Source organism: Camelina sativa, chromosome 13 (assembly GCF_030686135.1).
Source record: "Camelina sativa cultivar CO46 ecotype springtype chromosome 13, ASM3068613v1".
Classification (NCBI taxonomy): domain Eukaryota; kingdom Viridiplantae; phylum Streptophyta; class Magnoliopsida; order Brassicales; family Brassicaceae; genus Camelina; species Camelina sativa.
The window spans coordinates 599,290-613,609 of NC_141892.1; the positions used below are offsets into that span (position 1 = coordinate 599,290).

The 14,320-nt window shown below is 36.0% G+C and overlaps 3 long non-coding RNA genes across 88 annotated transcripts; 2 read left to right on the forward strand and 1 right to left on the reverse strand.

Annotated features, from left to right (window-relative positions):
• Positions 1–731: 731 nt before the first annotated feature.
• On the forward strand, positions 732–5,573 carry LOC104734238 (uncharacterized). Of its 37 annotated transcripts, none has more exons than XR_015578661.1 (20): positions 732–911; positions 1,068–1,135; positions 1,252–1,325; positions 1,501–1,542; positions 1,642–1,784; positions 2,085–2,140; positions 2,292–2,405; positions 2,499–2,612; positions 2,679–2,786; positions 2,925–3,182; positions 3,276–3,419; positions 3,538–3,593; positions 3,679–3,711; positions 3,786–3,817; positions 3,923–3,993; positions 4,206–4,282; positions 4,355–4,435; positions 4,560–4,589; positions 4,730–4,930; positions 5,019–5,573. It is a non-coding gene; the product is annotated as an uncharacterized LOC104734238 (long non-coding RNA). The 37 variants fall into 37 exon arrangements; XR_015578664.1 differs by having other exon boundaries at positions 2,689–2,786; XR_002034891.2 differs by lacking the exon at positions 3,538–3,593 and having other exon boundaries at positions 3,276–3,487; positions 3,653–3,711; positions 3,941–3,993.
• A 527-nt stretch (positions 5,574–6,100) lies between these two features.
• LOC147929081 (uncharacterized) lies at positions 6,101–6,922 on the forward strand. The gene is made up of 2 exons (XR_015578688.1): positions 6,101–6,237; positions 6,403–6,922. It is a non-coding gene; the product is annotated as an uncharacterized LOC147929081 (long non-coding RNA).
• Positions 6,424–13,345, reverse strand: LOC104734240 (uncharacterized). 50 transcript variants are annotated; one of them, XR_015578638.1, is made up of 34 exons: positions 13,252–13,345; positions 13,011–13,106; positions 12,847–12,917; positions 12,638–12,724; positions 12,425–12,487; positions 12,225–12,323; positions 12,033–12,091; positions 11,844–11,931; positions 11,672–11,747; positions 11,547–11,583; positions 11,369–11,446; positions 11,174–11,275; positions 10,975–11,030; positions 10,787–10,846; positions 10,549–10,608; positions 10,322–10,360; positions 10,194–10,226; positions 9,988–10,071; positions 9,767–9,856; positions 9,606–9,681; positions 9,470–9,508; positions 9,251–9,373; positions 9,055–9,173; positions 8,812–8,968; positions 8,632–8,725; positions 8,520–8,554; positions 8,331–8,433; positions 8,158–8,223; positions 8,001–8,039; positions 7,816–7,853; positions 7,320–7,728; positions 7,121–7,228; positions 6,926–7,011; positions 6,424–6,678 (listed from the first exon to the last, which is right to left on the reverse strand). It is a non-coding gene; the product is annotated as an uncharacterized LOC104734240 (long non-coding RNA). The 50 variants fall into 50 exon arrangements; XR_015578605.1 differs by having other exon boundaries at positions 7,320–7,735; positions 10,163–10,226; XR_015578622.1 differs by having other exon boundaries at positions 7,320–7,735; positions 9,949–10,071; positions 10,163–10,226.
• Positions 13,346–14,320: the final 975 nt, after the last annotated feature.

Sequence of the window (14,320 nt, forward strand, 5' to 3'; positions counted from 1 at the left end):
GACGTATCCTTTCATTTAGAGAACTCTTAAAGAGAAAACCACAGCCATAGGATAAATAGAAAGATTAACCTCAACCATTGGATTAAAAATGATGGGTTTGCTATTATATATAGATTGCATAGGAAAGATACGTTACTTGAAAGATTATATCAGAAAAATAATAAAATAATGGTTAAGTGGGGGTTAATAAGATATTTGAACTGGGAAAGTCAACAAAATCACATGGGATTTAGCGGACGTTATCAGTGGTAAACTGGTAATTACAACCTCAAACGGCGGTTGTGGCTAATCCAAAAGATTCGTCAGTGTGAACCGTTGGATCATGGAGATGATTCATCCAACAGTAATTTAACAGGCTTTTAGCGAGAGCCGTCCGATCATAAAAGAACACTTTAATCATCCAAGAGGCAAAGACATAAATGGGCTCAAAATAGGCCCGTAACAATGAAATAGGATTTCTCTCTCTCAATGGTATGTGTTTAAATTTGTTGAAATCGAAGGATTTTTTTACAAGTGTTGTTTGATCGTAGAGGCTTGGGTTGGGTAAAATCATATTATCTCACAAACCTGTGAAAAAAATGACAACTTTTTTAGTGATAATTTATCTGGATTAAGGTATATGTTGGGTTACTTAATGTTGAAAGCCCATAAATAAGGTCCAAGAGGCCTTTACCATGTCTATACAAAGGCGGTTAGTGAATTTCCGCATATGAATTTCCATATATTTTGTTTTGGGTGATGATTTTCCTAAAACAAAAAAAAAAAAAGGAAAAGTGTATCACCAGGTTCTTCTTCTATATATACAGCGAGAGTGAGTGACGCTCCCAAAGTCTCTCTCGCAATCGCAAACAACAACAACACAAAATCTCTCTGCTCTTCGCTTCGCTCGTTTCTACTTCTCATCTTCCTCAGTAAGACATCTCAAATCTCTCAATCAATCGGGGGTTCTTTTTAGGGTTTCATCATCGATTTCTATTGGGTCGTTTTTTTTATGGTTTCATCATCGATTTCTCTTGGGTCTTTTTAGGGTTCGTTTTTGTTTCTGATTTGTTTTTTGTGTGTTTCAGGTATTCATCTCTCTGGTTCAAACGAGGGCCTTCTAGGGTTTCATCGATTCCACTATCACTCCGATCGGGTTATGTTATCATCCTTCTCTCTCTGTTTCGTTGGGACTCTTACCTAATTGGTATCATCATCAACGGTTCTGTTCTGTTCTGTTCGTTCTTCTAATTATATTTATAACTATCGCAGGATTCCGATTGTGTTTCCAACGGGACTTGTGGAGATCGTCCACGCACACACACTCACTACACTAAGGGTGTCAGGTAAAACTAAACTGTTCTTGTTCGCCGAAATTGGAACTCACTACACTAGTTTCGTATCTTCTGTGTTATTATTAAGAACTGCCTCCTCAAAACTTGTGCATATCACACTCACTCTCTTTTTTCCTTTATTTATATTTATTCTCGTCCTCTTCGCACTTAATTGCTGGCTGGTAAGTGGTAAGAAGGTTACTGTACTGCTACGTGACAGTCCTCAGAGGTATGGTTTAGATTTTTAAAAACGTTTTAGGTCATCATGTTTTGGTTTTTGATTCAACATCGCTTGGTTATGACTGATCTTTTTTTTTTCTTGTTACAGGTGCATCCGTATTAGATGTAGCTAGCTACTGGGAACAAGAACTCTAACCGAGAAGCTATCATAGTTCCTGGACGAGGGAGGGAGGTGAAGGCACAATTCAAATCGTTGGAGCTCATTGCCATCTATGCTCTACCATTACATAGGTAACTCCCATTATACACTTTCCTTTAAGTTGTGTTTTGATTTACCCACATGATTACGGATTGCTCTCTGTTCATGTTTTGCTTTTTCTCTCACTCTCTCTCTCTCTCTCTCTTTATTCACGACTCTTCAGCTCTTCATATTTGGGTCTGTTTTTGTAAGCTCTTAGTTCTTCTTTTAATGTTTCTTAGGTGTTTTCAACGTTTGATAAATTAATTGGTATCTTAGTCTTATGCCCTGAAGCTAATGTTAAATTTTTTTGCTTATCACTCACTGTTTGGTCCTTCAAATTCTTAATGCAGGTATATCGTTACAAATCATCCCGCTCTGGCTTATGGTAGCTTCAAGAATTGCGTTGGTAAGTGGTAAGAAGGTTAACTTGACAATCCTCAGGTCTAGTTAAATTGTTAATGTTTTAGCACCATGTTTACAGATCTTAGTAGCTACTATTTTGAGTATGTCGTTATGACTTTATCTTGTTTCTCACTCTTTTTCTCTTTTTCTTACAGAAAAGCTTGAAGGACGGAGAATATGATGGGATCTTTTTTTTGCTCTCTAGACAACAAACACAAATTGTGGAATCGTGAGGAGTGTTCGGCAAGCATGTCAATATCGATTCTCAGGTATGGTTCCAGTGTTTTAACATCCTTAGATTTTGCATCATCCCCTTGGTTATGATTGATCTTTGCTTTTTCTATTTCGTTTCTCTCTTTCAGAAAAGCTTGAAGGAATGAGATTATGATGAGATCTATTTTTTGCTCTCTCAACAACTAAAACAGATTGTGGAAGCTTGAGGAATTGCTGGCAAGCATGTCAATGTCGATTCTCAGGTATGGTTTATTTTCAGTTTTTTAAACATCACGTTCTAATTTTTTGCTTGATTGTTCTTGTCTCAGTATTTTGCAGGATCTTTATGTTTTCGTTTGCAATGGGACCTGTGATAGCATATCACACGAAGACGCACACACAAGTTTCGTCTCTTCTGTGGTATATGATCTTCTACTGTAAGTGCTTCTTTTAATGTTTCTTGGGGGTTCTCACCGTTTGATAAATTTATTGGTATCTCAGTCTTATGTCCTGAAGCTAATGTTAAAATTTTGTGCTTATCACTCACTGTTTGGTCTTTTAAATTCTTGATGCAGGTATATTGTTAGAATTCATACCTCTGGCTTATGGTAGCTCTGAAGGAGGTATCTCTGAAGATCTAGCCGGTGTGTTATTCTAAAGAAGGTATCTCTGAAGATCTAGCCGGTGTATCTTAGTTGAGCTATCATGATGCGTCTCTGGAGATCTAGCACTTTGAGCCCAGTTGATCATTATCTATCCCCATTTTCTTAGCTTCTGTCATGTTGTTACTCGAAGCTTGTAAATGCCAATGAAAAGAGGCTGCTTCTGCCCAGGTATCAAGTTTAAACAACAAACCTTGAACACTAAAATTGCCTTATTGTTTTATACTTATGTGTATTTACATTATTGTTGTCTTTCTTTTTCAGTGATCTGCTTCCTGCTAGTTCCAAATCTTACATGACTAGTGATCCTGGTGTTCTGAGGAACTACTTAAATCTTTTGGTAGACAGAAGAAGCTCAATCGTCGATGCAAAGATTCATTGATGTTTTTATGTTTTTGAGCAAGTCAGGCAAGTCAGACTCATTACTCGCAATCACTCAATAGTTCGTGTCACTAGTTCCCCATCCATTAGTAAGAGTGAGGTTTCTTTTTTTTTGGTTTTGTTTTTTCTGCTTGTGCTTCTCTAGATGATGGAGATATTATTAGGGATGATGCTGAATTGTGCACCCAAATCCTCTTCACTGTAAGTCATCTTAAATTCCTCAACCAATGATCCTTTTTTTTTTCTTGTTGAACAATAAGGCACCAGAATTCAAAGCAAAACCCAGGATTCTACTGAGCTAAATGGAGTCCAGAAGCAGGTATATTGTGTTCTATTCATTTTTTTAAAATCAACAGTGTAACAAGAATCTCAGGTTTACGAATCGTTTTGCAGGTTTGCTTAAAAAGCTTGTAGCTAAGTTTAAGGTATGAAAAAAAAATCATTTTCCAGTATAATCTCAGATTTTGTTTTCACTAAGGCTAGTTGTTTTATTCAGACTTCAAAAAATATATTAAGGAAGCTTCTTCTAGTTCTCTATTTTTATGCAGATCGAAGATATGCCTATGGGATTGAAGAATGAAGAAGAATCAGGACCAAAAAGGTAACAACATCAAACTGTTTCTTCTAGTTATATAGGTGTCTTTGACTCAATACCTGTACCATTTCCTTCCGCTCAATTTCCCAATCTTTAAGTCACCAAGTTTTAGTGTTTTAATATCATGCTTTTTCACGATTTCCCTTATCTCAGATTTTGCATCATCCCCTTGTTTATGATTGATCATATGCTTTTTGTATTTTGTTTCTCTCTTACAGAAAAGCTTGAAGGAATGAGATTGTGATGGTTTAATTTCAGTTGAACTTTACGATTGTGATGGGATCTTCAAGCTTAGGTATGGTTTAATTTCAGTTGAACTTCACGTTCTAGTTTTTTGTTTGATTGATCTTATCTCAGCATTTTGCAGGATCTTACTGTTTTTGTTTGCAACGGGACCTGTGATAGCATATCACACGAAGACGCATACACATGGTTCGTCTCTTTTGTGGTATGTGATCTTCTATTGTAAGTCCTTCTTTTATGTTTCTTCTGAGTTTGCGCCGTTTGATAATATTGGTATTTTACTCTTATGTCCTGCAACGAATGTTATTGTTCACCGAATTGGAACTTAGGAGGCTCTTGGTTTTTTCTATTTGCAGCAGGTTCAAGGTTTTCTCATTCAAGTTTTTTTTTTTACCAATTTACAAATATCATTCGTAGTGATTAGATAATAGAGGTTTCAGTAATTCAGTGGGGTTGTTAAGTTCATCTGACTCATCTTCTTTTTCCCACGTATTTTCAGGAATCCATTCTTGTGCATAAGGCTCTACAGCATAATGCAGTGGTCGATGAGCTTATTTTGCTCTGTTAAGTAATGGTAATTCATAAATGGGCCATTTATTTCCTCTTCATACCTTCAGTCACGATGTGTCAAAGATATGTGTAGTTGTTAGATTATAAAAGTTGAGTACTGGTCAGTTCATGGAGCACGATACTATTGCAGGTCAGTTCCTATTAATACTATTTACTTTTCCACTTTATGTTGAAATTGTTGTCATATTTCTTTGTTCTAAAACACGATACTATTGCAGGTCTTCCATGGCTATTACAACTTGGTTCCCCCTCAATTAGCAAATATTTCAAATTTGTCCCCCTTTATTTTTTACTTTGTTATGTTTCGATGTGCAAGTATATTTGCCATTTACTGCTTCCAACCAAATTTGTCGCCCAGCAGTCACTATCATAAGTAATGTTTGTATTCTAAGGCTATCTTTGTGAACCGACTCCAGAAGATTTCAGTTTGGCAATGGTTATATTCATCGAGGATCCTGAATTGGCGAAGGGAATGGGAGCTGAGGCCAGGAATCATGTCGTTGAATCATTCTCTGTGAAGACGTTTGGACAGAAGTTGAATCAGTATCTCGTTGATGTCGTATCAAGTCCTAAAGAAGACGATTGAGATTCCTCTGTTTAGTAATCATTGATTGTTTCGTTAAACATTATACTTTAGGCTTAGGTCTGAAAGTACAGTAAATTTTATTATCGGAACAATCATCTTTAACTTTAACTTGACAGTTTTGTTTTGTTATCTGTTTTTGGTTTGAGGATAAATTTGACGAAATAAGATCGAATCAGTGGTTTAAAAAGTCTGTGGGGATTCTTTAGTTGTAGCTGAAGGATTCAGGTTCATCGCGACGAGGAGCAGCAGCGGCAACATCACATAATCAATTGAATACCACGTAAATCTCTGGTCGGATAAGATATGGGCCAAGTCAATGAAATATCGGTCTATTAAATTAAATATGTGTTTTGTTGGACTTTTTATATTTATGTTACACTTACATGAGGTAGTACTAAATGGGCCAGGCCTGATTATTCCACAATATAGATTGGAATTTAACAAAAACGGAGTCGTCATATTTACAAGGGTCTGGCCCACTTATCGCGCGTGTCCTACAACAGGTAATAAATGAAGACAATCCCACACGCATGAAGAGCGCGTAACGCGCGTTTCACCTAATTGAAGAATTTTTAATATTTTGAGTTAATGAGGTAACCGAGGCGCGTCTGACAAATTTAACCAAACAAACAACAGCGCTGCAATATATACACAACGCTTAATGGGCTGGGCTTGGCTTATATCTTACTCACCATATTCCATTTTACTAAAAACGGTGTCGTTTGAATTTCGTTTCATTTTCATTTCTCTCGAGAGCTTTTCTTCTTCTTCCAAAGTCCAGTTCGGCAATTCTCTTTCCTCCTCAATCGTCGTCCATCGGAGCTCGTCATCGTTGCCTTCGTTGTATCAAGGTATATATATAGCTTGTGATTTTTCTTTTACTGTAGAATTGGTTTTATGATTTTGTATCTAAATTATCTAATGGTAGTAATTTTTTTCCATGATTCTAGTTTTCCTTTTTCTCAAATTATTTCTCTCAAAGCTTTTTGATAGCGGTCTTTTTTTTGTTGTTGTAGGACGCGCGATGCCATTGATGATGCTACGGAAGCTGAGGATTCTCTCTATTTCATAGTCACAAGATTAGAATTCATTCTCCTAATTTATTTCTTCACTAGATTCTGTAACAGCTATGACCTCAGGTCAATTTTCTCCTTAACTCATGTCTTTATCTAAAGGGTTATAATGGGCATTGGCAGAGGCTGTGCAGCAAGCTCCTATAATCTCTGAAGGTGAGGGAATGGACATGATTGAAGCTACTCATTTTGCAGAGGATTCTTCCCCTTTTGCTCCGTCTACAATCACACAACGGTTAGTCATCATGGCAGGGACTATTCCACAGATACTATATGTTATTCTGAAGATCACTCTACTAGTTTGTTTATAGGCTAGGCTAAAGTGGTATTTGACTTGATTCTGGATATATTTCACTATGTGCTTTAGAGCTGATCCCAATGCTATCACCCCCATAACATACCAAAATACTCTGTAATGTAAGAATAAATCTTCGCCATCGTTGATCTTCTGCTGTTAGAGATTTACCTTTTCTTGGTCGTATAAGGTTCACCAAAAGTGGAAGAGCAAGATGTAGGAATCTTCTTACGGTGTGAAAGAGAAATTTCTTTAGCCTTGCAGAAACAGCAAGCACAATATAAGAGCTAGTCTAAACTGATGATACATTATCCTTCTTACTTAGTATACGACATTGATACCAATACAAGGACAAGTGACACGTACCTGGACAATTTCATTAAGATCCTCTTCCCTCTGCAACACCTCTCTGGCCTTTGTCCTCATGATGTTGATGATGTCTGGTCCGAACTTCTCATAGAAAGATCCCAATGCCTGAAGAAAAAGAAAAAAAAGCAACTTTTTATATACAAAAATTCGAAACAGTAAACCAAGACAGGTTTAAACTGAGGATATGTAAGCATACCGTTGAATACTTTTGAGTAGGAAATCAACCAATTCACAGAGGGCAAATGTTTTCTGTGGGAAAGCTTTTGTCCGAACCCCGGAAGCCCAGCAGAAGAAAAGGAAATATAAACGGTGCTAAAAATCGAGTCTGCGGCAGTTCTGAAAACCACACACAATCTGGATTATCTCAATCATAAACAATTGAAGATAGGGAAGAAGCCATGAACGCCCTGCACAATACTAAGGGTTGCAGAAATCACAGGATCTGAAAAGTCTCATCCAGGACGTGAAACTGCATCAACAATGGTACCACTTCCATCACTTTCTGGCCCACCAAGACATTTTACTTTAACAGCAACAACTGCAACAACAGTTGTAATGATTTAATAATGTACTCTCCCCCATAACTACGTCGGTCCAAAACCAAGCTGCAAACTGAAATCATCATCAGAAAACATTATTTACAAGACATATATTAAGATAAAGTTTAATCAAAGATCTGAAGTATGCTGCACCTTAAACAAATAATTTGTTTCCAGAATCAGACTGAGACCTGCAAAGACAAAACATAGCAGAGTTATGTTACAAACAAACATATCGAAAGTTGGTAAATTTATTCGAAGATAAGAGAGAAGACGAGTAGTGGCATACACATAAAGAACATAATAATAAGATCAAACACAAGGAATATATGTTGCACCTTAAACAAATAAATTGGTTGCCAAAATCCGATTGAGACCTGCAAAGACAAAACAAAGTGATTTATGTTAGGAACATACATCGAAAGTAAATAAAATTTAATCGATGATAAGACAGAAGACTTAGTTGTGGCATAACAACACATCTTAATCGCTTACAAAAGGAATTAATAATTGGGGGCAGAAGACTGAGTTGCAGTTGTCATACTTTAAGTAATCAATTCCCTGAAATTTGATACCAAGTATTGTTACTTCAACTCACTGTCTGAAAATCAGGTCAGTGACCAGAGATGAAAAAGAATGTGAAATAACAAGAATGAAATCTAACGTACCCATTCTGCAAAGGTATTTGAAAATCAGGTCAGTGACCAGTTTATGAGATGCAGGCGCTTTAGTACCAGAAGAGAAAGTAGACTTCTTTGGCACCAGACTTCACTGGAAAACAGAGTTGAGGAAGATAAAATCAAGTAAAACTGCAGAACAAGAAATGAAACCAGGAATCAAAAACAAGTGTTTAATACCTTGTTGTCACGAGCAATTTCAGCCAAACAATCATCTGAGGAACAAAATCAAGAATTCAGTACTGTGAATAATATAACTCATAAATCAAATAAAACTGTTATATCATATTACCTTGGGCGTCATCAAACTAATGCCATGTCTCATGAGCTGACCTCAGACAAGAGGAGTAATGACCAATGGCCGAAAGATGGTATTTTGTAGAAACCTGAAGAAACAAAATAATAACCAGTTAGGATGTTAAGACATGAAAATCTCAAGATGATTTTATGGAACCAAAAGCTAGTCACTTACTTGGAAATCTTCGTTACTAGTGCTCATGTAAGGAAGCAAGTCCAACTCCAAAGGGAACTCAACATGTTTGGATATCTCTTCTTCATAGTATGTCCATCATTATAAAGGAGAAAACGTACTCAATTGTTGTTCGAAGTAGCTCATATACCATGTCCGTCTGTGAAACAAATGAGCACATACTATAATTTCTCAAAAAATAACAAACAAATGAGAATGCAATGAAAAGATCTGAAGAATGCTTACCTGTAACTCTGTAAGACGTATGGCAAGTTTAGTCTCTGAGCAGAAGCTGTTAAGTGGACTTGCCAACAGAAGCTGTTCCGCAAACAGGTATGACAAGAGGCACTCTTTGATGATGGAATCTAAAACCCAAAAAAAATAATATATAAACATTGAGAAAATATGATCGAACAAGACAAAAACATACGTAGCGTATTACGTTGTCATCATGTTGTAATGATTTAATGTACTCTTCCCCATAACCACGTCGGTCCATAAGCATATGTAGCGTATTACTTTGTCATCATGTAGTAATAATTTAACGTAATCTTCCATAAGCAAGCTGCAAAATGATATCATCATCAGAATACCTCAAAACATTATTCAGAAGACATATCTTAAGATTAAGTTTCAATCAAAGATCTGAAGTATGCTGCACCTTGAAACAAATAAATTGTTTCCAAAATGAGACGGAGACCTGCAAAGACAAAACAAAGCAGAGTTATGTTACAAACAAACATTGGAAGTAAGTATAATTGAATCTATGAAAAGACAGAAGATGAGTTGCGGCATACATATCAGGAAGACTGCTGTCGATAAGAAGCTTCTAGCGCTTAAGAGAAATCTTTATAGCCCGTCATGATTTGGGATCTGAAAAAAAAATGATCAAAATCTTTGTAACCATTGTGAGAATCATTCAAGTACAAAAGGTTGTGGGTGTCAAAATTGAACAAACCTTAGTAACAGTTAGCATTCTCCAAACTTGGAACCGAGAGAGAACATAGTAGTAGTGATCTCCTGCCTCGTCTCCAAGCCCTATCTTAACCTGAAAGTGAAAATTCAGAAGTGAACATGTAAGTTTGTTTCCAACAATTTCACAGCTAAATAAACCTTCTAGAGTTGTATAAAGAATACTACCTTACAGTACATGTAGAATGAAGTATTCACGAGATATACCTTAAGATAAATTTTCAAATCAAAGATCTGAAGTATGCTTTGCACTTTAAAACAAATAATTGGTTTCCAAAATGAGATGGAGACCTGCAAAGACAAAACAAAGCAGAGTTATGTTACAAACAAAAATACTGAAAGTAAGTAAATTCATTCGAAGATAAGACAGAAGACATTATACTTTGTCATCATGTTGTAATGATCAAATGTACCTTTCCCCGGAACCACGTCGCTCCATAAGCAAGCTGCAAATGAAATCATCATCAGAATACTTGAAAACATTATTCACAAGACATATATTAAGATAAAGTTTCAATCAAAGATCTGAAGTATGCAGCACCTTAAAACAAATAATTGGTTTCCAAAATCAGACTAAGACCTGCAAATACAAAACAAAGCAGAGTTATGTTACAAACAAACATATTCATTCAAGTACGAAAGGTTTTGGGTGTCAAAATTGAACAAACCTTTAACATGCAATCAGAAGAAAAAAAACCACATAACCAAAGTGAAAATTAAGAAACAGATAAAAGAGATGTGTTGAGAGCAAGGAACCCATGAAAACACCTGAAGAGTGAGGATGATCATTCAAAGCCATCACTGATTCATAAAAGCATCATCCAAAACCTGAAATAAGAAAAAGGACAAGTAAACATCAACATGTAAGTAGAAGAAGGAAAAAAACCACAGAACCAAAAGTGAAAATTAGGAAGTGAACATGTAACACTGTTCCAACAATTTCACAAACTAATGAAACCTTCTATGAGTCGTATAAAGAATAGACAAACAAATTATATGGCCTTACCATAATAGACAATTCCATCTTTAGCAACAAGAGACAATGATCCACTTTCTTCAATTCCACCTGAAAAACACACACACACACAGAAGATATAAACCCTAAAACCATCAATTCAAAGCTTGAAAACGATCAATTATAGCATCTCAAATCCATGTTAAAAGAAGAAAGAGAGAAGAACAGAGTTAACTTACCTTAAGCCAATGACTTACCCGTCCCTCCATATTGATGGTCGTTTGTTTTTCAACTCCTGAGAGGAAAACAAAAAGGCCATATCAACAGTTGTTTCATTAGTTGTTTCACTATATCGAGAAAGAGAGTAAATATGGGAGATTAGGCAGACAAACAAAGAGAATACTCCACAATCAAACCATCACCGAGAGATCTTAGTACCAGAAACCACAAAAGGTCTTGCGCTTTAGCAAGTCATCATCACCATCATCTCCACTGATGCCTTTCTCTGCTAGTCTAGAGCAAATTTGACAATCCTTGAGGCTGATGCAACAAAAAAAAAACACGCATACCAAAAGTTAGCTAGAGACAAGAGATAAGAAATAACCAGATATATATATAAGCATGTCTCATGACTGCAAAGCTTATCCCCTCCATATTGCTGCTTGTTGTAATCCTTGCTGTTCAGAAGTAATTCCAAAATCTCTCACCAACCTGAGAGAAAAAAAAAAATAAAGAAGACCATTAGAAACAAGGCATTCACATATGAAAACCCAACAACACACAAGACGCGAGAGACGAATCTTAGTCTTACTCTTAAACGTGAAGAGGTTTGTAGTCACTGACAGCAGCTGTAGGGGAGAAGAAAGCATCAGAACAACCCAATATTAAAAATATCATATATTAAGTGAAAAATTACCTGTGACAACAATCACAAACCTCTATTTTTTTCTGTGCTACTGCAGCAACCATCAACAAAGTGAGATCATGCATGGCAAGCATCCGAAAGAAACCCCTGCGATGAAAAGAAGAAAACCAACACGCCATATGAGAGAGTGAGCAGGGAAAACTTAAGCAAAACAGGACATTAAACAAAGGTGCATCTTCATACCAGAAACCATCAATGGTCTTGCGGCTAAGCAAGTCATCACCATCTCCACTGATGCCTTTCTCTGGTAGTATTGAGCAAATCGTTGAGGCTGATGCAACAAGAAAAAAACATGCATACCATGGTTAAACTAGAGACAAGTGATAAAGATAACCAGAGATAAGAACGTTTCATGAGTGAGTGCAAGCTTACCCCTTCATATTGCAAACATACCCGTCCCTCCACATTGATGCTTGTTGGTTTTTCAACTCCTGAGAGGAAAACAAAAAGGCCATATCAACATTTGTTTCACTATATCGAAAAGGAGAGAGTAAATATGGCGGATTAGGAAGACAAACAAAAAGAATACTCCACAATCAAACCATCACCGAGAGATCTTAGTACCAGAAACCATAAATGGTCATGAGCTTTAGCAAGTCATCATCACCATCTCCACTGATGCCTTTCTCTGCTAGTCCTGAGTTAATATGACAATCCTTGAGGCTGACGTAACAAAAAAAAACATGCATACCAAAAGTTAGCTAGAGACAAGAGATAAGAAATAGCCAGATGTATATAAGCAAGTCTCGTGGCTGCAAACTTACCCCACTCCATATTGCTTCTTGCTGTGATCCATCCTTTGACAAGATTATGACAAAGCTTGCTTGCTGTTCAGGAGTAATTCCAAAAGAATACATGCATTAGAGAGAGAGAGAGAGAGAGAGAGAGAGAGAGATCGCTAATTAGAGAAACAAAGAAACAAACAAAATCGTTAAAAACAAACAGAGAAAACAGAGTGACAAGGGATGAAAACAAACCCTAGAAGATCTTATATTAGTACCCTCCTCCTCAATCAAAACCATCAGCGAGAGATCTTAGTAGCCTCCTCCTCAATCAAACGAATCCTACATAATCAATCTATCTGGATTAACAACAATAGAACGATGAGTAAATTAAAAACGAATTCGATTGAAGAAAGGAAACCCTAGAAGGTAGAAAGAAGAAAAATCAAATTTAGAAAGCAAACCCTAGAAGTTGAAGTTGAGAGATTTCAGAGTCGAAAGGCCATAACTGGATCATATAGAATTAAAAAAACACCTGCCAAGAAGACAGAAGACGAAGAAACTTGTTAGTAAAAAAAAAAAACCCAACCAGAGGAAGAAGAAGAAGAAGAAGAAGAAGCAGAGTTACCGTAGGATACGTAACAGAGAGAACCCAACAAACCAATCACAAAGCCATCACCGATAGATCAAAGCCACTAGGAAAAAAAAAATTAGAAACCAAACCCTAGAAAACAAAAAAAAAATCAATCAATCGGAAACATTTAGAAGAAGAAGAAGACGAAGAAGACGAAGAAAAATCATTGATCGACCCATAAAATCTCAAAAAGACAAGCGCTTAAGAGAAGAAGAAGAAGAATCACTTCACCCACCAGAGCTATAACTAACGCAAACAACAACAAATAAAAAAAAGAGATTATTGAGAAAGAGGGTGGTGGACTCATCATTTATTTATAGAGATGAGAGCGTGTGAATTATTTGGACGGTCATGATTTTATCTCTGGTGAGATTCAATGGTTCAGATTTTATCTCTGGTGAGATTCAATGGTTCAGATTTTATCTATTTCCTAATCCTATATATTTCCTTTTCTTTTCGTTACGAACCGTTATTTCCAATTTCCTTTTCTCAGTGAGACGGTCATTGGTAGTCAAACAAACAACGTTGACTCTTTTATTATTATTTTTGTTTTATTTTTTTTTCAAGACTATATTTATTATTTGTAACAAACTATAAGGCCTAAAAAAGCCCACGCTGATTTTGCACAATAAAAAGATTGAAACCCGAGCCCATCCAAAATTACATTGAAAGTTTTTGTACCCACATCAACAACCATCTCTTTCTTCTTCTTTTTTATTTTTTGTCAACCATCTCTTTCTACTTCCTATTGCCCTTTTCCAATTTCTTTTTTAGTTTTTTTTTTTTTTTGCTACTGTGGCCACTGGCCAGCCCCACTAGAAAGAGTTTATATAATATTTATATTTTGTTGTTTTATTTAAATTTATTTTATATATTTAAATTATTTTGAAGAATTATTAGAATCAAAGTAAAATCTTATACGATTAAATCAAAACCAAGCTGTCGTAAAAAAAAACATAATTATGGACATTTTTTTTTGCAATATTATTTTTGTTAAACTGATACAGATTCAATTAGAGTGTGATGAGTTCATATTCGAATGAAATCCAAAATCAAACAAAGAAATATTACCTAATATTTCCCATCAGAAGAAGCGCTAAAAGCTTTACAACACAGAATCAGATGGGACAGAGATCAAGATCGAATGGGAAGTGATCATTTATGTCTCTGCATTGTCCTAGCCACTAGTTCTTTAATAAACCACATTTAAAAAACAACTCATCATCTTTTAAACAGACATCATCATCTTACAACAACTCATCAGTTTTTTTATTTTATGATGCTGCAATTTTTTTAATGAACCG